General features: G+C 45.8%; 2 long non-coding RNA genes across 3 annotated transcripts in view; both read right to left on the bottom strand.

Moving 5' to 3' along the window:
- Nucleotides 1-3,775: 3,775 nt before the first annotated feature.
- Nucleotides 3,776-4,755, bottom strand: LOC135304725 (uncharacterized). Its single transcript, XR_010366000.1, has 2 exons — nt 4,286-4,755; nt 3,776-4,000 (listed from the first exon to the last, which is right to left on the bottom strand). It is a non-coding gene; the product is annotated as an uncharacterized LOC135304725 (long non-coding RNA).
- A 5,921-nt stretch (nt 4,756-10,676) lies between these two features.
- The window catches only part of LOC135304723 (uncharacterized), a 119,037-nt gene continuing 109,620 nt past the window's right edge, over nt 10,677-20,093 (bottom strand). Inside the window, exon 7 of one of the 2 annotated variants that reach the window (XR_010365995.1) lies at nt 10,677-11,034. This is a non-coding gene — a long non-coding RNA (uncharacterized LOC135304723). Of the gene's footprint in view, nt 11,035-16,769; nt 19,288-20,093 lie in introns of those variants that run through there. The other variant, XR_010365993.1, reaches the window with a different exon arrangement.

The raw sequence follows: 20,093 nt of genomic DNA, 5'->3' as shown, positions 1-20,093 counted from the left end.
GTTTTCAGCTTTGCCCGAGCTCCGCATCCCCCAAAACTGCAGAGTCTGTTCTCCTGCTTTCGTTAGTTCTGTGACCCCCTTCCTCGGTCTTACTATCTCCCCTCACTGCTCCTTCTCCCTAACTCCATCCCTAACCCGCCCTCCCCTTAACAAACCCCCGGCAGTCCACCCCATCCTGCTAAACCCGGCACAGCAGCCACATGGCTAAGCCTCAGTATTTCACTGAATTGAAAATTCTACTTTATGATCTCCTTCCCCTGTTACTCCAAGAGCAGGATAATATCCTTCTCTGCAATCCATACCCCTTTTTTCCTTATTTTGGGTAGATCACCGGAGCAAACCACTTGCAGGCTCAGGGCACCCCAAAAAGGTTTTTCTTCCACAGAGTCCCTGGGTCCCCGTAACCTCCCCAATTCCCAATCCCTATCCACTCGTTCTAGATGAAAAGAGCTCATCAGCTAGAACATTATCCTAAAACCCTCAAACCTTTCATCATTCTTATCCAATACCTGTCCTCTCTCTGTTTCGCTCCTGTCCCCATGAAGTAGTTTTTCCAATTATGCTTTTCTAGTTTAAATGTGTGTTCATATTGCAGATTGTCCTGTTTTCAGTTTTAGAAAGCGGGGCCCTGTCAGGTCACAAGGACAGATCCAACAAGAAGCAGTTTTTGATTGTTTCTTTAATAGCAACAGTTCAGACAGTATTAGACTCCTGAATCAAAATCGCTGTTGGGTTTATGCTGTCCTCAGTAGGTTCTGAGGGTGACTGATAACCTAAACTGGTGTCTGGGAGAGTATTTTGACGGGTTTTGTGGTGAATGCTCCCTGAGTAGAGGTAGCAGCTGAAGCCAAATTTCTTTTTTTTTTTTTCCTTTTCTTTTAACGACCTAAAACCAGGGGTCTTCTGGGTTAAACCGGTTGGAAGGTGAAAGTTGTGGTAAAGCTCAGATCCAAGGGTGAGAATCTGAGGCCGTAAACCTGCCTGGAGTCCAGGGGGCTCCAGGTGATTCTCTGTCCCTGAGAGGGGGAGCAGAAGTTGGCACCTCAGCCTAAAACTGGGGGCTGTGGTGGTCCGAAAAGCCAGTGGGAAAAGGTTAGACACCATTGGGCCAGTCACGCTGAAAAGGCCAATCCCAAAATTCTCATATGAGCTTAGTGCCAAAGGCTGAAGCCCTTTAAGCACTCACCCATGCTTAAAATTTGCTTAAGATCTGCAATATGGACCCACATAAGCTGTTTATTACAATTAAATGCTCATTTTATTTTTGCTGCCTACCACCAAAAGCAAGCATCAAGTCAAATGGACTGTTTAGAACATAATCCTCACTGCAATTGTATTTATTTTTATGCTGTGAAACTGTGTAATTACTGCTTCATTTTTTAAATTGTTAATTGTTATATTTCTCTTTATCTTTCCTTTATAACAAAAAAAGGGTGAAATGTGGTGTTATATTTTAGTTAAATGGTATACTCTGTCTCACCCCTCGAAAATGTACAGTTTATTCCAAGCCTGTGATCCTCCCCTGGAGTTTCGTGTATCTGTAATCCCACTGGCCCAAGTCTTATTCCATGCCCACTTTGAATCTCCCTGTTAAGCTGTGCGAAGGAGACCAGATTCTCTCATGGTCCCTTTTCTCCCTAGGTTCTCCCTCTCTCCCCCTCCCTCCCCCTTCCCCCCTTTTCCCCTCAGTAACCATGCTGCTCCTGGGGATGGGACCCCCCGTAAACCCTCATCTAATCAGCACCCTCAGAAGCCGTGTGGAGTCTCCTTGCCTGCCTGCTGCTGCCAGCCAACACTCAGCTTAGGGGACCCTCCAGGACTCCCTGGAGAGCCCCCTCAAACGAACCGCTACATATCATGGTTTTTTGGTGGGGGGTTTTTGTGTTTTGGTTGATTGGTTGGTTGGGGTTTTTTTGTCGTGTTTTTTTTTTTTTTCTTTTTTTTTTTTTTCCCTGGACTGGCTATTGTTCTTTTCTCATGGCCATCAGACCACAGGAAAATCTATTATTTGAGTAACTTGCCTTCCAATTTTCCGAATCTCTGTCTCCTCATCCATTTTGATTAACAGGTCCTTAAACATTTCCTGCTAATCACTAAGACAGTTTGAATAACACTGCACCACAAACCAGTCAACATATGGCTGTTCACTGATGCTTTCTCATACAAAAATCACTTCAAAATGTCTCATTTAGCCACTTGTAATGCATTTAGTATGGATTTTATGACACTTTAAGCCAAATATTGATAGCACGTCATATTCACTTATGAATCTATTTCACCACCATAGCTTCCTCATGAAAAAACTATTAAGCTCATTAGAAAAGATCTATTTTTCCATTAGATCACGTCAGCTGGTATCAATGACATCACCACCTTTTCCAGTGTGCCCCCTATTGTCTGTATTAATAGTGCTCCTGAACTCATCAACAGGTTAACAACTATGTGATTGGACAGCTCACCCCTTCCTAGGGAACCACTTTAATTATGAGGACTAATCATGAAGAATCGTTAAGGTTGGAAAACACCTCCAAGATCAGCAAGTCCAACCTTTCACCAAGCACCTCCACCCCAACTAAGCCATAGCGCTGAGTGCCACGTCCAATGATGGTGACTTCACCACTTCCCTGGGTAGCTCATTTTGATCCTTAACCACCCTTTCAGTGAAGAAATTCTCCCTGATGTCCAGACTGAACTTCCCCTGGTGGAGCTTGAGACCATTTCCTCTCATCCTGTCACTAGCTGCCTGGGAGAGGAGACCAAAGCCCACCTGGTTCCAATCTCTTTTCAGGCAGTTATAGCGAGTGATAAGGTCACCCCTGAGCCTCCTTTTCTCCAGGCTAAACACTCACAGCTCCCTCAGCTGCTCCTCACAGGACTTGTACTCTCCAGAGCCTTCGGCACCTTCTCTGGACCTACTCTAGCACCTCAGTGTCTTTCTTGTAGCGAAGGGCCCAGAACTGGAAACAGCACTTGAGGTGCGGCTTCACCAGTGCCCAGTACAGAGGGAACAATCCCTTCCCTAGTCCTACTGCCACACTATTCTTGATCCAGGCCAGGATGCCCTTGGCCTTCTTGCCTGCCTGGGCACAGCTGGCTCATATTCACCCATTCTTGACCAGCACCTCCAGGTCTTTTTCTGCTCAGCAGTGTCCCAGACACTCTGCCCCAGGCTGGAGCATTTCCTGGGATTGCTGTGACCCAAAGGCAGGACCCAGCACCAGGCCTTGTTGAGCCATATACAGCTGGCCTTGGCTGATGGATCCAGCCTGTCCAGATCCCTCTGCAGACACTTCCTGCCCTGCAGCAGAGCAACACTCCCACTCAGCTTGGTGTCTGTGAACTTGCTGGGGGTGCACTCGATCACCTCTTCCACATCACAGATAAAGATATTAAACAGGACTGGGCCCAACAGTGAGCTCTGGGGAACTGCACTGCTGACTGACCACCAGCTGGATGTAACTCCAGTCACCACTGCTCTCTGGGCCTTGCCATCCAGTCCTTAACCCAGTGAAAAGTGCACCAGTCCAAGCCCCAGGCTTCCAGCTTCTCCAGGAAAATGCTGTGGGGAAAATCAGAAAGCATGGCTTTCCAATTCCAGTACTGTTTTATTTTTAAATGAATGGAAAAGAACCACTCTTTGTCCTGAGAGCTCTTTGGTCTATTACTCCAAGAATCCTACTGCAAGCCAGTTGCACTTAGCTGATCCGAGACTTGTGTGGATCACTCCCAGGGCTGTGTAGCCCCAGGCAGGGAGACACTCGCTGTCTTTACAAAGGACGCTGAGCTGCTGTTTATTTAAATGCACAGTCCTGTGTTCCTTCCTGCTCTTCACGAGCTGTTTGCACTGACTGCTTGAGGCTTACTGGGAAATCCCCTTCAGCCAGGAGCTGTGATGGGTGGTGGTGGGACTGCCCAGAGTGACCCTGTGGGGCCCATCAATCTCTCCTTGCTCACAGTCAGTGGTTGGCACACACCTCATTCCTGAGCCCATTGCTTAACCCTAAGGTATAGAGTAGGAAGAGGCATCAAGGGAGGCAGGAAGGGAGTTGATGCATCAGAAATTAAGATGTCTTTATGTACAGTGTGCAACAAAACCACTTCTTGTGCTTTCTGCACCCTAGCAACCCATCTGTGCAGCGGCTCCTGTTCTCCAGCTTTAAAAAGCCCAACCCTTCAATGTGAATGAGCTATTTTCTGCCTAGACAAGCACTGCAGGATGAGAAGTTACAAGCTACAAAACGAAATCTTTCATCACTGCAGACGTAGCGGGATCTACTCTCTTAACCTCAAAAGGACCTTTCTTGCTCCCTTCCCTCTTATCTTTGCAGTGGCAGCTTAGCGAGATTAGAGGTGCCATACTACAAGGCCCATGCCAGGGAACAAAAGCTAGAGCTTTATTGGCTCGTGAAAAGCCCGAGGGACGTTTTGTCAGTGAGGTCATGGCTCTGTGTCACAAGCACGTTGCTTGCTGCCCCGGTCACAGTTTAGTTGTTGAGTTCTCTAAGGCAGCTCACAAAAGGGAGCTTGGAAGCAGCAAGCATCTGTCAGTGCCTGTCTCAAGGGTATGCCTGTTATTTAAAAGGAAACATCTTACAAGCCTGTGAATGGGGTGGCAAGAATCACGATTTCAGGCTAAAGAAACACAAAAGCAAGGACAAGCAGCTGCAGCAGAGAGCACCTTTTCAAAGGCACTGCGTGATGCCAGCGTGCTGCATACAATGACTTGAGAAGAAGTAAAAGGTCTTCATGCGGGCCCCATCCTGAGGGACAATTCTAAAAGGTGCCAGATATCCAATAGATCAGTCGGCTCAGGGGCCTGATGTGCAACTAGTTCAAACCTCACAAACTGAGGAGAGGAGAAGAGGAAACGTTGATTCTTGCCTGAAGTTTCTTAACCTCTGTATTGGAAGTGGCTCGGACAAATTAAATTGCAAGTGGCAAACATCCAGTGTAGCAAAAAATGTGGAATTACTACAGCGAGCAAATGTGAATTGCTGCAGAGACCGGTTGCATGGGACTGCATACCCTGTATAACAGATATGCAGAGGCTTCTGGAAAACAGACACTGCTTGCTGAGTCCTGTTTTGTCAGGATATCTTGCTATTTAAAATATATGTTGCAGGAATGCTGAAAATCCGGGCAGACCTGAGTTGCACTGTGCCACAGAGAAAGATTTTTTTAAAAAGATAGAGAAAGATCTGTGAGCAAAATATATGGCACATGGCTGTGCCCAGCAGCTGAAGCTCAGAGGGACAACATCCAATGCCTTATCACTCAGAAACTTCTGCTTTTTCAAAAAAAAGGAAACAACTGTTTCATGCTGTTATATTTTATCCTTCTGAACTTCTCAGCAGGATGCAAGTGCCTGAGATTTTAGCATCTCTTATGAAACCAGTCTTTCTGGTACTCCAGATGCAGGCTGGATGCTAAAGACTGCAATTACTGGCTCAGCAGATGAGCTTCCAGTAAGCTGCTATCCTAAGGCACATTCATGCTTTGGTGTTTCAGCTAGAAATAGGTTTTGAGGAAAAAATATGGCCTTCTACACATGTTTTGAATCAAGCCTCCAGTGTATCCATAACTGGCTTATCTAACACAGGATCACTTGGATCATCCAGGAATCTGACCAACACTTACTGCAGCAATCCTAAATGGTCATCCACAAAGGACTTGTGGTTCTAAGGATGTAATGCAAAAAATCAAAGGAGATACTACATTTGACAACCTTATAAACGGAGCCACAAAGGGACATTATGGACCTGGACTTCCTCAGATCAAGTATGTTCAGCTCCAGGACGTGTCTCTGATCACTGGAGAGACAAGTCAGCTGTAAAGATATGCATCACACTGAAAGGAGCAGCAATGCTCAGTATTGTCATGGTATAAATCATGCACAAAGAGTTTTATACTCCATAAGAACAGAGTGTTTATCTTATTTGTTCATCATAAGAAATTGCAGTTTGTGAGAAATTGTATTTCCCCATTTTGTGAAATAACGCTGCAGTCCCAGTCAGTCCAGCTAAACCTCACCCACGGAAATCTAACATGAGATTGCCACTCAGTTTAATTTCCCTAATGGACTGGTCCCACCTGGAAAGGATTGCCAGACACAGGCCCTGGGTTATTACACTGAGCACTAGACAACAAGCAAAATATGCCCAACATCCCATCAGCCAGGAAATCCTTCCTGGGCATTGCTTGTCCTCTCCCCATATCACGGGGACAGCTGCACACCATGGCCATGCTGCCCTGTGCATTCACCTCTGCTCCATGGGCTGTGTCCTGCCCTTGTGCTGCCACCAGGCACCAGCTGTATTTCTCCCTGTTATGTGAGCACCAGCATCTTATGGTGCCTGTGAGGGGGGGGGGGGGGGCAGGCTGAGAAATGGGATGGAGACACACTGCCTGGGAAAGGAAAGGCTGGGGTCATGAGAGCTGGAAAGGGAAAGAATAGCCAGTGATGTACACAAGGGGCAGGAAACTCTGTGAGGAGAGGCCCTGAGATGAGCCATGGGAAGGAGGGGGACACATCCCACAGCATCTGGACAAAACAATCCTTGGGAACACTGTCCAGCAGCCAAGGATCTCCAGGGACATTCATCTGTCCCTGGAGGGAGCATCTGCATGTGCTGAGTGGCCTTGCTGACCTGCAAGGGAGGTCACAGTGAGCTGAAAGCAGCACTCCAGTGCTTTGGGACAGTGCAGTAGGATCTCTAAGAGAGCTGTGTCACATAGCTCCAGAATGATTCTTCAGCTCAGCAACACCCAACCATCTTTACTGTCATCTTGTGCTTGAGATGCATCATAGAGAATCACTTATATTCGGAGCAGGAGCAGCTAAAAATAGCGCTAATATAACAAGGATGAGAGATGAACTTCAAAATGGAGCAAGAAAACCCAGAAGCCCCTCACGGTCCTTATATACTCCCATAGCTTTCAGACATGCTTTGAACAGCAACTGCTGTTGCTGTTTATTAGGCAAAGAGGCAAATTGCTTGTGACAGTGGCAGATGCCTGGAAGTGATTTCTTTTTGCCCTCTCTTTCTTCAACATACCTTGCTGCTCTCCATCTTTTAACCCTGTTTCCTTCAACCAAAATCTATGAGGCTGAGCTGCCAGCAGGCATGCAGAGCATCTGGTAAACCATCACATCAAACCTTTCACTGGCACAAAACAGAATGGGCATCTGTAATTTTCTAAGTCGGCATCAACAACTGTCTTTTAAGTCGGCAACTCTCCCTGTCTTTTTTCAGGCTCGCCCTCAGGGTGCTGCAGTTTCTGCCACGTGCAGAGGGTCTGTCCCTTCTGATGTGGGCTTGTGCATCTGCAGCGCCATCTCTGAATAAGCACTGCGGATCTGTAAAATCTTTAAGAACTTGTTGATGAGAGACAAGCAGAAGGCTCAAGAGTGGAAACAGTCAAGAGCTCAGGCTGCCGTGATACCCCGATCCCTGGTGCACACTCCTTCACATGGTGCAAAAAATTACTCCTGGCTGCAGGAGGACACATACACGGAAAAAAAGTTTAAGCCTTATCTTAAGAAAAAAGGTAATTTCCCTCCCTTCGTAGGAGCCCTTTGAATACGGTGACCCCTGCCCTGGTGCTGTCTCTCACCTGCCTCACACACGTGCTGGCTCCTGGCTCCCCCCACACTCTGCACAGCCCTGCACTGCCGCTGAGCAATCCCTGCCCCGCTGCGAGTATCATGTAGAGGAAGTGGCTCATCTAAACTCTCTGAATCGCTCCGGGGGCTTCAGGGGGTGCTTACCCCTCCTGTTCTCGTAGACAAGGGCTCCAGGGAAGCTACCTTGAAATCCGAGCTGTATTTAGAGTGACAGGCAGCTGATGCAAAACAGGCACAAAGGCAGTTTGGAAAAGATAAATTGGGTAGAGAGAGGCCTGGCTCACCCCTCCCACAGCCGCAATAAAGTGCTTGATGTGTCCCTTCTCTGCACTTGATCACGTTCCTGCTGCTTGTGTTTCATATTATGCAACTGATTGAATTCACAAGATATGAGAACAGAGCGTCTCCTTGCCCTGCTCCCTGATGTGTGCTAAGTGTGTTAGACTGGAAGGATGCAGCAGAAATCAAAACAAGCTCCGAAGCTGCCTGGTTTCCCTGCTAATCACTTGTGCTCAGATCCTTGTGCTACAGCAGTCTGAAGGCACCACCCTGAGCATGTTTCCCTGGTCTGTGAGCTGTTCTGCTGCAGCTTCCCAGTGAGCACTGGGATACTTTCTGTACCGAGCAAAAACTGTGCTCAAACAGGACTTTTCTCTCTGAGGGTTAATGAGCACCTCTCAGAGCAGACTGCTCCATGAGGTGTGCAGGAAGGCAGCAGGAGGCACAGAGGCCCGCTGTCTTGCCAGCTGTATCCCCATCACACAACGTTAAAGTCACAGGGATGTGGCCAAGGGCACGACCTGCTGAAGAAGTGCCCTAACCCCTGAAGGCATGGCTCAAGGCATTTCTCATGAAGGCTCAGACTGCTCCCATTCAAGAATCCACTGTCCTAGAGCCAGCATATCCCACTGCAGCATCTTCAGCCTGGTGCCAACTCCCCAGGGATGGTCCTCAAAAAGCATTTCCCACCATGCTCATACTAGGAGGGAACAGGAGCTGACAACAGACGATACCCACATTGTGTACGCTCGTGTCCAAGGTACATCACTGTGATCTTGCTGAGCTTCTCACAATTGCTTTGCTGCTTGAAATCTGGTGCTGACAAGAGTGGGTTTGCTGCTGTATTTTTCCATTTTCCTACATCCAGCTGTGGATTGCCTTTACTTATAGCTCCTGGATAACAGAGGCTGACCCTACTGTGCTTTTTAAATTCTCCAGTATATGCATACTTGGTCTAAACCCCAACAGGGCAGTACAGAAGGCAGGATGGACTCTGTCAGCAGCAGAGACCAAAGTAGACTCAAATTTTGAAGAAATTACCTCTAAAATCCTGCTTGTCTGTTCTGTCTGAGTCACTCAAGGTAATATGCAGTACATAAGGGAAGGGAAATGGGGGCAGCTCTAAAAGCAGGATTTTTCTTCCTCCATTGCAATTTCCCTCTCATATATTGCCTAGAGTTGTTCATAAGAGGGCATGATATTCTTCCCTCAGCCCTAGACCAACTATCTTGCAGCAAATAATTCAGTCAAATGCCTGCTCAGTATTGTTTAAAAAAAAGAGGAATGCAATATGATATTGGCTTTCATGTTTATAGATATTATTTTTTGCATTTGCATTGTAAGTATTCAGATATAATATCATGTCACCTTTATTTAGCTGTTTGTCAGTATAACAAAATCTATAAGTTTAAGTATGTAATGCACAGTTTATAGAAATAGTAGTCGGGTGAATATACTTTAGTATAGACCTTAGCTGTACACTAGGTGTTAAAATACCTCTATGTAACCAAACAAATGGTGTAAAGTGATCATGTTCTCCTTTCTGTTGACTGAATCCTGCAAGTAATAAGATAACTGTGATACAAACCAAAGCACCAGAGGACAATTAAAGAATACCATGTTAAATTTAAGGAGGACATACAAAAATATTATCAGAGGATATAAAACAGCAGGATGGAGACACAGAAGAAGAAATAAAATATATTGACCTGACACACAGGATGTTATGGTGATAAGCCAGAATGTGAAGAACCCAAACAAAGAAATTCCCAAAACATCAGAAAGTTTATAAGAATGCTTGAATAATATATGAAACACATGAATATGCATGTACCTCAGGTGATGGCATGTTCTTTGGCTGTCCACCAGGAGCACCCCAGCACTGGACTTTTGTCTATTTTATCCCTTAATAAACTTTACGAAAATTCTTTATCTTGAACTCTGTTTTCACAGTATCACAACAAAACAGTAACAGACCTGGAGCACAAAATCAGGAATTATTATATAAGGACAGGGAAATTATTCCAAGCCAAAACTCCATCATATTTTTATCCAGCTATTCTGTGTTCTGCAGCTGCTAATGTGTTTTCAGTTAACCTGTTTCAGTACTGGTATAGAAACATGACTATCTCAACCAGCCTCCACTGATGGACATAACTGGCCTAACTATCCAGGGTTTGCAATTCAGTGAAGCAAATACTTTGTTTAGCAGCAAGTACATCTGATCAAACCTCCAGGGCTTGTCTGGAGACACTCTCACCCTTTTCAATCAGTCCAGAATCCCCAAATATGCAGCCATGGAAGAGCAGTGGTGAACCTAGCATGTAAGAGCTTAGCAAGAGTTTAACTACAGACTGAAATGAGGAAAAGCATGGAGATTTAGAACATGAGCAATCCTGCACAGGGAGTGAGGGGAGGGAGAGCAGAGTGTGCCATGCACACAGACAGGCTGCTGGAGGTCAGTACAGGATGAACGGATGAGACACAGAAGCTTTCAATCAACTACACAGCTAAGCAGACAAATTTTTTTCCCAGGAGGTAAAAGGCTACCAGGCTGGGACCATGCGCCAAGAGCACAGGACAGTGTGCAGAAATGGAGCCTTAAACTGTACACACTGCCCTTCCTGCCACCAACAGCACAGGCTAAACTCTTCAGATTTGAGGCTTATCTGCTTCTCCTAGTCTGGACACATTTGCTTTCCTGGTGGCCCATCAGGAAATGCAGTGGTGTGTGAATTGCCATTCTCTTGGTGAGACCTGGGATCTTGTGATGCCTGGTCTGTGCTGTGATCTGACCAGACTGCAGGTCTTTTGGTCATGCCATAAACACATTCTTCAGTTTTACAACCAGGAATGGCACCCTACAAACCCAGTTCTGGGAGCAGTGCTCTACCTTACCAGTACAGGTCATTCATTTGATCCTCACCCTGTTGCTTTTTGTCCATTCTTTACACACACTACAATTCAGGCTTCACTTCAACCTTAGTATTTCTGTTACAAATACCTTACACACCTACATGTGGGATAATCACAGGACTCTGACTCCTTCAGACATTTGGTAAGAGGTTGCAAGATGGATATTGCTCTTCAAGGAGGCTGCAGACTGACTGTAAAGAGCCCAGAGTGCAGACCTAAAAGGTAAGATGGAAGAATGAGAGTTTGTTCAATCTAGAAGTGGGCAGACCGAAGGAACGCAGGGTAACGATACATGAAGTACCTAAACATCACAGCCATAAAAGGCTGCAGTTATGGAGCGGAAGATGATAAACTGTTAGTGTGTCCATGCTGGGTAAGGACAAGAAATATTTGCCCTCAATTACACCAAATAAGGATTAGATTAGGCAGCAGACAAGATTTTTCCAGCTGTAAGATCATGAAGTACTAGGCTGGATCATCTGGAGAAGGGCTTTTAACACCACATCAAAGAGCTCCCATTAAAAATATAATTTATCTGCCTCTGCCTTGGAGCTTGGTGAAGCTCTAGAGGGCCTTTCTGCATTCTTTCAGAGAGGGTTTTTGGGGAGATGGTAAAACAGGACTTTAAAATTCAGCTTTGATCTCCAGGTTGGTGGAGATTTGTGGCTGAATGTTGGGGGCATGGCATGTCCTGATCCTAATGATCCCACCTGGATGCCTCAGGGACAAAAACCCATCTCTTGCTGAATAGGAGGGACCCACTGTCTCTGTACAATCCTGACCTTCCCATTCTTCCCAAGCTTTGTTACCCTTTGACCACTGCCATTAACCAAGCTAAGCTGCGTCATCAAAATGGTTAATTTTAATTTATTTTTTTTTTAAGCTAAATGGATTTCCACCTACTCTCTGACCTTGGGGGAAAAGGAAGTTGAATTTCTGGCTGGAGACAGCAGTTCACAGTGACCAGTCACAAGGGAAAAGATGATATCAGTGTTTCTGAGTTTCCAGTTAATTGTGTTTACTGAAGAATACATAGCATTAGAGTGCCTTGAGCTTTGGCCAGGTCTGTAGAAGTAAATAAAGACAATTCCAGCCTAATGTTAGAAAACTGACCCTTGGATTATTTCTGAGCTCACTTCTTCCAAGAGCCAGAATAAACCCTGATGTGTATATGATATGTGAAATAAGGAGCACCAGACCCATACCCTATTATTTCAGCAAAGAAATGTGTTTGCTCTAGGGAGAAGGCACCTCTCCTCCAGGTGACAGGCCAAAGACATAGCAGTCCTTTCCTCCCAGAGCTTGTCTGGTGACCCCCTCTGCTGCTCAGCAGACTTCCAGTGACCTTCTCAGGAGGATGTGCTGCAAAACATGCTATGTAAGGAGGTGGCAGCAGGGGAGATGCTGCCCAAAGGGAGACAAGGCAGGAGCTGAGGATGACCCCAGCATTGGCTGTGTCCTCACTGAGGCACCATCCCACAGCACCTGAGCAAAGCAGCTTTCACAGGGACCAACCAGTGGCCATCCACAGCCCTGGGATGGATCAGAACATTTAGAGAGGCCTAGCAGGAGATGGCGTTGGAGACAGACAAGCCTACAACAGAGCTTGAGAGCTGAGTTTAAATGGAGCCCCTGGTCCATGCACAGAGGGTGTGGGTGGGAGCCCAGGTGGGGCTGGTTGGGGCACCTAAGGCCTGTCAGCGCTCTCAGGGGCTCTGATACACTGCCCTGCACCCTGAGTCTGCTCCCAGATGGGCAGAGCCATCTCTGTCCTCCCATGAGGAGCCCTGCTCTGCCCAGAGGTCATAGCAAGCAGCAGATGCTGGCCAGTTCCTCTCTGATCCTTTCCAGCCCCTCTTCCCCCTAGCACACCACGGCATGCCAGCCAGGGTCCTGATGACTCCTCCTATGCTTTAGGAGCACACCTTGCAAATTGCCCAACATGGCCATTTCTGCCCAGTACAGCCCCATTAGCCAGCAACTCTCTCCTCGGTCCTTAATGATTCAAACCACAAAGCCATTTGTCATGCCACATCTTCTTTCCCAGTGAGTAAAAATCAATTAGTGTTTTCAACTTTGCTCTGAAACAGCCTGGCTCCCTCCTGCTTCTTTCTGCTACCAGGAAACCATTTACAATTATGACTTCCTTGGACGTCTAGTGCTGTGTTGCAGTGAATTACAAGCTCTCTAAACTTCCCTCCCTGTGTACCAAACACCTTACACAGAAGCCATGTTTTGCTGCCAGAAATTCCACGATGAATTGGGTTTTGAACCTGTCATATGGCTGCTTTTTAAATTTTAATTTTTATGGTCAAGAAAAGAAATAGTTTTGGCTTCCAGACCTTATTTCCTAATTCAAACATGTAATTCTTAATCCTGCCTTAGTAGAGAAATAAATCCTTGAAAAACAAATGCTCCAGAAGATCTGCAGAGTCAAAGCACGTGGGAATCCTGTGGCTGTCAGTGAACTCTGGTGGCCTGCTGTCACCCCAGGGCCCTGGCCAGCACCTGGTCACACAGCCCAGGCTCCCTGGGAGTGGCTGGCTGCAGTCCACAGGGGCTTCAGACAAGGGACTTTGTAGAAGCAAATCAGCTCCAAACACAAGCTCAGAGTCTCTTGTATTTGTCAGTGTTAAGATGTAATAAGGCATTAAAACTTGACTGGCACATGATAATTGTATTAGAGCTGCAAGGGTTTTAAAGTTAAAAGACAGTAATGTTCCTGAAATGAAAAATTCCAAACTAGTGTTTTCTATCATATTGATATTTTGATTCGAAGGAATAGCCATTAATCAGAGCTAATTGAAATGAAATAAGATTTTTTAAATGAAATTATTTAATTGCCTTGTCATTTTTAATTAAAGAAAGCAATTCAATTATTAAATAAAATCAGATGTGCTTAGGTTCCTTGCTGGCCAGCAATGAGTTTATGCATCTGCCTAAATTTCATAGAATCAAGCAATGGTTTGGGTTGGAAGGTTTGTCATACCACCCTCTCATGAGCAGCAGATTCACAGCAGGTGAGTGACATCTCTGAGCTCCTTGACTGAAGTCTCCTACCGCACCAACACGCCAGCATCCTGACTTCCACATTGTGGAAGAGCTGTGAATGTCCTTCTATTTGCAAATATCCCCTCTTGTGCAGGTTGTAGTGTATAACCTGCCTCAGAAAGCACACACAATAATTCCTGCTTTGTGGCTAATCAACAGGCAGAGATGTGGGCTGGCCTTTGAGCCCATGGCATCCCTTCTGGCACCTCCTGGGCAAGTTCCATGCAGTGCCAGGCTCCTGGTGCTCTGCTGAGTATGCTCCCTGGCATCCGCATCTCCTGGCTCGATGGGGCTTGCCCTGGGAAACAGCACCTGGGGCACAAAGCAGAGCCTGAGTCACTTTTGGGGAGAGCAGCCGCTGTTCAGACGGGGCTGAGCACGTGTGCAGCGAAGTGTTTGGGAGGGTTCTGCTCATCTCTGATTCAGCCTTGAAAGCAGCTGGCAAAAGTCACCAGGCCTGGCTTCAGGCCCAGCTCACACAATTAGAAAAGTATTAGCTGAACTTAATAGGAAAATCAACATTAAGCAGATCAGAGCTGGTACAGTTGTTAAAGACTATGTAGTGTTTTTTCCCTGGCAGAAGCCCAGCCTAATGGAGGGCTTCCAGCACCCAGAGCAGCCTCCAAATGAAGGCTTAATTGACCTCTGAAGTCACTCATATGATTACAAACACTTTTAATGAAGTATGAAAAATACAAGAGCCTGGGACTGGGACATGGAGGGAAGAAATCACCTCACTCATTTCAGAAAACAAAGCAAAGCTGCTTTACCTTCCTCCTCACACTGAAACCTTCCCAGCTCCTGCCTGGCCAGCAGACTCCTCTCAGGTGCTAAGGGCAGTGCAAAGACCGAGGGGAAATCTGACACAAGACAAAACTCCTGCTTTCTCCTGAGGACTGTGGGGGACACCCCTCCAGGCCCCCCACCCCCGGGTGTGGGGTGAACACTGGGTGGGCACTGGGATGGACTTCGACTGCCCACTGCTGGCCTGCACAGCACAGCCCTGCCTGCAGCAACACAGCTGATCGGGCAGAGGATTTATTGTTTGATTCTGCTGTAACTTCAGCTAAATGGTCCCCTGATATCTCTTTAACAGCTGCTCCTTGGAACACAAGCCTCTGGCCATTACTCAGGCACAGCAGCAGCATCTGTAGCACCTGGTTCAGCCAGAGCCATGCACGTTCCCTGCCAAACCAGGCAGCTGCAGCCCCTGGAACATGTATCCCAGAGCAAACTGGTAGAGAGCCCAAGGTACAGCTCCTCAGTTCCTGTGCTAGGTTGAGGCAAACATCCAGGTGGGGTTTGTGTTGGTCTATGATTTTCTGGTTTGCTGGGGCAATTTGTTGGCTTGTTTGTTTTCAGGAGGACTCTCAAGTCTTCCTGACAGAGTAAATGAGGTCTGGAAGGGAGTCAAAACCCATCTGGTCCAACACTCACAAAGAGCAAGGAGAGATAGGACATCCTATATCCTTTCTATAGATCAGGTGCCACCTGGTCCCACCAAAAGGAAACTTCAATCAGGAATGTTAGGAAGGATCCACAGGCAGTTCAAGTTCAATCAAGAAGGCTTCCTCCCTGTATATACGAGCAAAACAGCTGTACCAGCACCACACCCAGCCTTGTCCAATTAGCCATGCCATCATCCCGGCTAATTAGCCTACTCAAAGCTTTGTAGGGCCACAGGAATATTGCTTATTCTTTCAGTATCAGTTCAGATCACACTTGTATTTTACCTTGTATTTTATCTTATATTTTATCCCAGTGTTTATCACTAAGGCCAGGGTCAGGAGCTGTGTGCGTCCATCACCCACACCTCTGTTGCCAAAGCTCACAGCTGCTAATGCAGGGAGAGGAAAAACTCAGGAGAAAAATTACAATAGTGTCATATGGAAGGTGAAGGGATGGCACAGGGACTACTAGGGCTGCCAGAAGGGCAGCAAGGAGGCAGCAGTCAGCTGTGTGCCTGCTGTAGGGTAGATAAACACCACTGAGCATCACTTTGGTGCAAGCTGGTTTTCACCACACACCTCGTGGGATTTGAAGGCTCATGGCCCTACACACATCTTGGCCTTCCCTCTTGGACCCTGTGCCCCTCTCTTTGGGAGTTCTGGTGGTGATTATTTCTCATGTGCCAGAACACACCCTGCACAGTGTCCATACAGAGCCACTGAGTCACTCAGACCAAGAATGAGAGACAGGAAATTTCTATCCTCTCCAAGAAACTGATTTTGGCTGGACTTACTCAGCCTCCTGTCACTGTTGTGGCATTCATGTGCAGTTACACGCTGAGAGATGGACACTGGTCACTGGACGACAATTTTTTTTTCTTATGACTAACATGGTTTGCTAGCAAATTCTGTCCAAGAATTCTAGCCCTGCCAGGCCAGACTGTGTCAAGAAATGCTGCAGGATAATCTCACAAGTAGTATTTTTGATCTTAGGGGCACCAGCCAATCTACTGAAGCAGGGTGTATTCAAGCAAAAGGAGAGCATCCTCTCCCACCCAGGAAGATGGTGATTAACAGCTACAGTTTCCCTGGCACAATCTGGACACCGTCAGCCCCAAAGCAATGACTTTTTCCTTGGCTTTGCTGCGTTTTACTTTAACAGCTAAAATGCTAACATTTGATCAAATCACACTTGGCTAGAGCAAGACCTGTCATGAGCTTAACTGCCCTCAAGTGATGATAAGCAGAAAGTGCAGATAAATAAGGCACCTGAAGAGGAGCACGTTTTGCAGCAGCTGGAGTGAGACTTCAGAGAGGCTCACTTGTGCACAGGAGGCTTTCCCTCACATGTCCTAGGCACAAGCCCGGGATTTTGCTTTGAAGTATCTGCTCTGGCTCTGCCCTTAGGGCTTGCTGGGGTCCTTTGTTTTCAGCTCTGCTTAGATAACCATCACACCAGCTAAATGAGTGCAGCATGGCAAGCACTGGGGCAAAGCAGTGCCAAATGATCCTTCAGAAGCCATAAAAGGACCCCAGGTCCCAGCCCACCTGTTTTTTTACAGTTGAGATGACGTGAGTTCCTGCATGCACTCAGCTGTCATAATTGAAATAAATGGGCAGGAGATCTTTCTCCTTTTTAATGCCTTTATTAAGAAGAATCAGCTCAGGTGGGAAGAAATCGACGGGTTGCGCCCTCGCCGCCGCTGCTCCCAGGCGTGGCACGAAGCAGGAGGATGATGCAGTTTTGTCCGCTGGTCTGCAGACAGAACTGGGGACTCTGTCCTCACGGGAGAGTCGTTGAGTCCTTGGTTTGTTGGTTTAGAAACCCGGGGGGTCTCTTTAATCAGTTTCTTTTCAGGTTAGAGTGAGAAATAAAAAGGTTTAAGCAGGTACGGGACAATGCTCCCATCCTTAGACGTCACTTTAAGTCACTTATGGCTCGTGATTTTAGGGGTTTTTCTTATAAAAACTGTAAAACTGTAACAATCCAGGGTGCACTGCGTTTCTTATTTGCATGTTGTTTCTGGTGTCACTGCCCATCTCTTTACCCTGGAGGGTTTCCCTTGGTATCTCCTTGGCATACAGCTAGCATCAGGGAAACAATCAGTTAATCACCCGCCATTCACTGGTGATTAAGGGCTTTTCTTCTGCAGCGAAACTAAAGGAGTCCGACTCGGTCTGGCTTGGTTTTTTTAACTCTGAAACTTAAAAAAAAAATACAACTTTCTATTCATAACAGTTCCCCCCTATTTTTCTTTGATCAAGCTTAAGCTTGCATCAGCTTATAATTTTTGGTTCATTAACATAGAATTTCCTATATTTTTTGTATTGATCATACATTTCCTCAGCACTTGGGTGATCATATTTACTAAGCTTCATTACCTTTTTTGGTTTTTTCAGGTTAATTTCTTTAGAGATTCTGAGGTTATTCTGTACAGCAGATGTCACTATTTTTGTTAAACATGGAAATAAGAACAGACTAACAAGTGTACCCACAGTGAAGGTTATAGTTTTCCAACTTTTTTTGAAAATCCATAGATTATCCCACCAACTGGAATCAAGTGTAGGAGTCTTTTGATTTTGTAAATATGCTAGTTCTTTTATTTCGTTTAAAGTATTTCTAATGACTGCCACAATTAATTTGATTTGATAAACTACTGTTTTGGTTTGGTTGAGTTGGTCATTAATATGATTAAGAGCCAATGCGGTCTGATTAGATATTACTTCTAATTCTGATTGTAGTTTCAAAATTTTGTTTAACATATATTGTTCCTTCAGTTTTGTTTTTCTCAAATCCTCATATATAGGAACTCTTAAACTTGATCCAGATTCTTTGTGTATTATAAAGACAGTTTGTTTTATAATTCTAATGATGCCACCACTAGACCAGCTTCTTGGCAATTCAGTGGATGTTGTGGTACCATTGACCCAAAACAGGTGTTTAGGGGTTTCCTGAAAGATATTAATTTTTGTCGTGCCCTCCCAATATTTAGAAATACTTTTTCCTTTTACCAGATTTACCAGGTTTGCTTCAGTAGCATCACGTTCAAAGCACCACCAGGTTTCTCCTACAGGGTGCTCTCCCAGGAGTGGCTGCCTAAAGGTGGCGGTGTTCCGGGTCATCCAATATATTTTCTTATTCTCTTGATAAAAGATCAATTGGGAGAGGTTAACACAATTGTTGTGGACTCTCAGCAAGGAGCTTACTTCTTTCTCATAGAAAGGTTGGCAGTACTCATTGCACAGCTCTCCTGGGCTCTCCAGAGCACCACCAGCAATCAGAGCCAGCACTCCTACCCTTCCCAAGAGTCCGGTATGGGTCATCTTGCACAGCCTGCCCACCCGGCCTTGCCTCTTGAGGATTTTGCTGAGAAGAAGTCTCCAAGTTCTTTAGAGTCTCTTGCTCCTCTGGTTAAACCTCTCTTGATCTGTCCCTGCTAATTTGGTCCCTCCTAGGGGAGCACTCTGGAGAAGATTAACCTGGGGTCTTTGGTACTAAGTTAGGACGACTTAACCAGAATTACTTATTAACAATTTTTAACTTTTACAAATTTCTTAAAACACTTCAAGACATGTTATGATTCTAAACTTTTTTCTTACGCAGTTTATCAGTCTTTTTGAATGTCAATTTTAAGTCATTTGGTCCTTTTATAATAGTATACTCAGCTGAATTAACTCCTGATGCAGTTGAATCTTGTCCTGAGTTAGAGTGTGAGGGTGGTGTAGAATCTGGTCCAATACCAGAGGGAGACACTGACGAATCTTGTCCAATGCTCGGGGGTGAGAGTGGTGTGGAATCTGGTCCAATACCAGACACTGAAGAATTTTGTCCAATGCTCGGGGGTGGGACTGGTCCTTTAATTCTCGTAATGTGAGTCCAACCTTTTTCTCTGGTTCGCACGGCCGAATTAGCAATGAGGAGTACCTGAAAGGGGCCTTCAAATTTCTCGTTCCAGGTAGTCTCCTGTGCTATAGGGTGTTAACAAGAATGGCAATCCGAAAATAATTTTATAAGGTGAAATCCTTATATCAGACCGGGGTCTTGTCCTGATGCGCAAGAGCGCTAGGGGTAAACACTTTAGCCAATTCATTTTTGAGAATTTTGTTTATTTGTTCCACCCTCCCAGAACTCTGGGGGTGCCACAGAGTATGCAATCTCCACTTTATTCCTGAAGCTTCAATTATAATTTGCAATGTTTGGGCCACAAATTTGGACCTCAGTCTGAGTCTAAGGTATTCACTATTTCATTCTGGTTCACCTTTTTGGCAAGTTAAACACTCTTTTATAATTGTTTTTGTTAGATCATATCCGCTTATGTACAGGTTATTTCTTAGGAAATAATCACATAGTCCTTGGACTCCCCAGTGGGTTAGTTTCTGTAGTTCTGTTAGCACTATCCCAGCAAGTGCTTTGTTTAGCAACACTCGTCTCTCAGATATTAACCACTCCCCCATATCCCTTGATGTAACTTTAAATTTCACAAAATATGAGTTTTTTTCTTTTTCCCTACTCGGGTGTGGTTTCTGCTTAAAAAAAACCTTTTACCAGATCCTCTGGTCTTAAAGCTGCTTCCTTTGCTATCTTGATAAGCTAGCAAAGGTTTCACAACTTTAGGCTAAACAGTCTTGGGCGGGGGGTCCAGTTGCTCCACAGTAATAACAGCAGCTTTCACTCAAAGGGACTCGAGGCCTCTCCATGCCTCCTGTCCCTGACAGTACTGCCGTATCCTTGCCTGCTCCTGGTGGTGGACCCCCCCACTCTTTTGTAGCCTTGG

Source organism: Passer domesticus, chromosome 7 (assembly GCF_036417665.1).
Source record: "Passer domesticus isolate bPasDom1 chromosome 7, bPasDom1.hap1, whole genome shotgun sequence".
In the NCBI taxonomy this organism is placed as follows: domain Eukaryota; kingdom Metazoa; phylum Chordata; class Aves; order Passeriformes; family Passeridae; genus Passer; species Passer domesticus.
The sequence above is the reverse complement of the archived record's forward strand: the minus strand, read 5'-3'. Positions and strand labels throughout refer to the sequence as shown.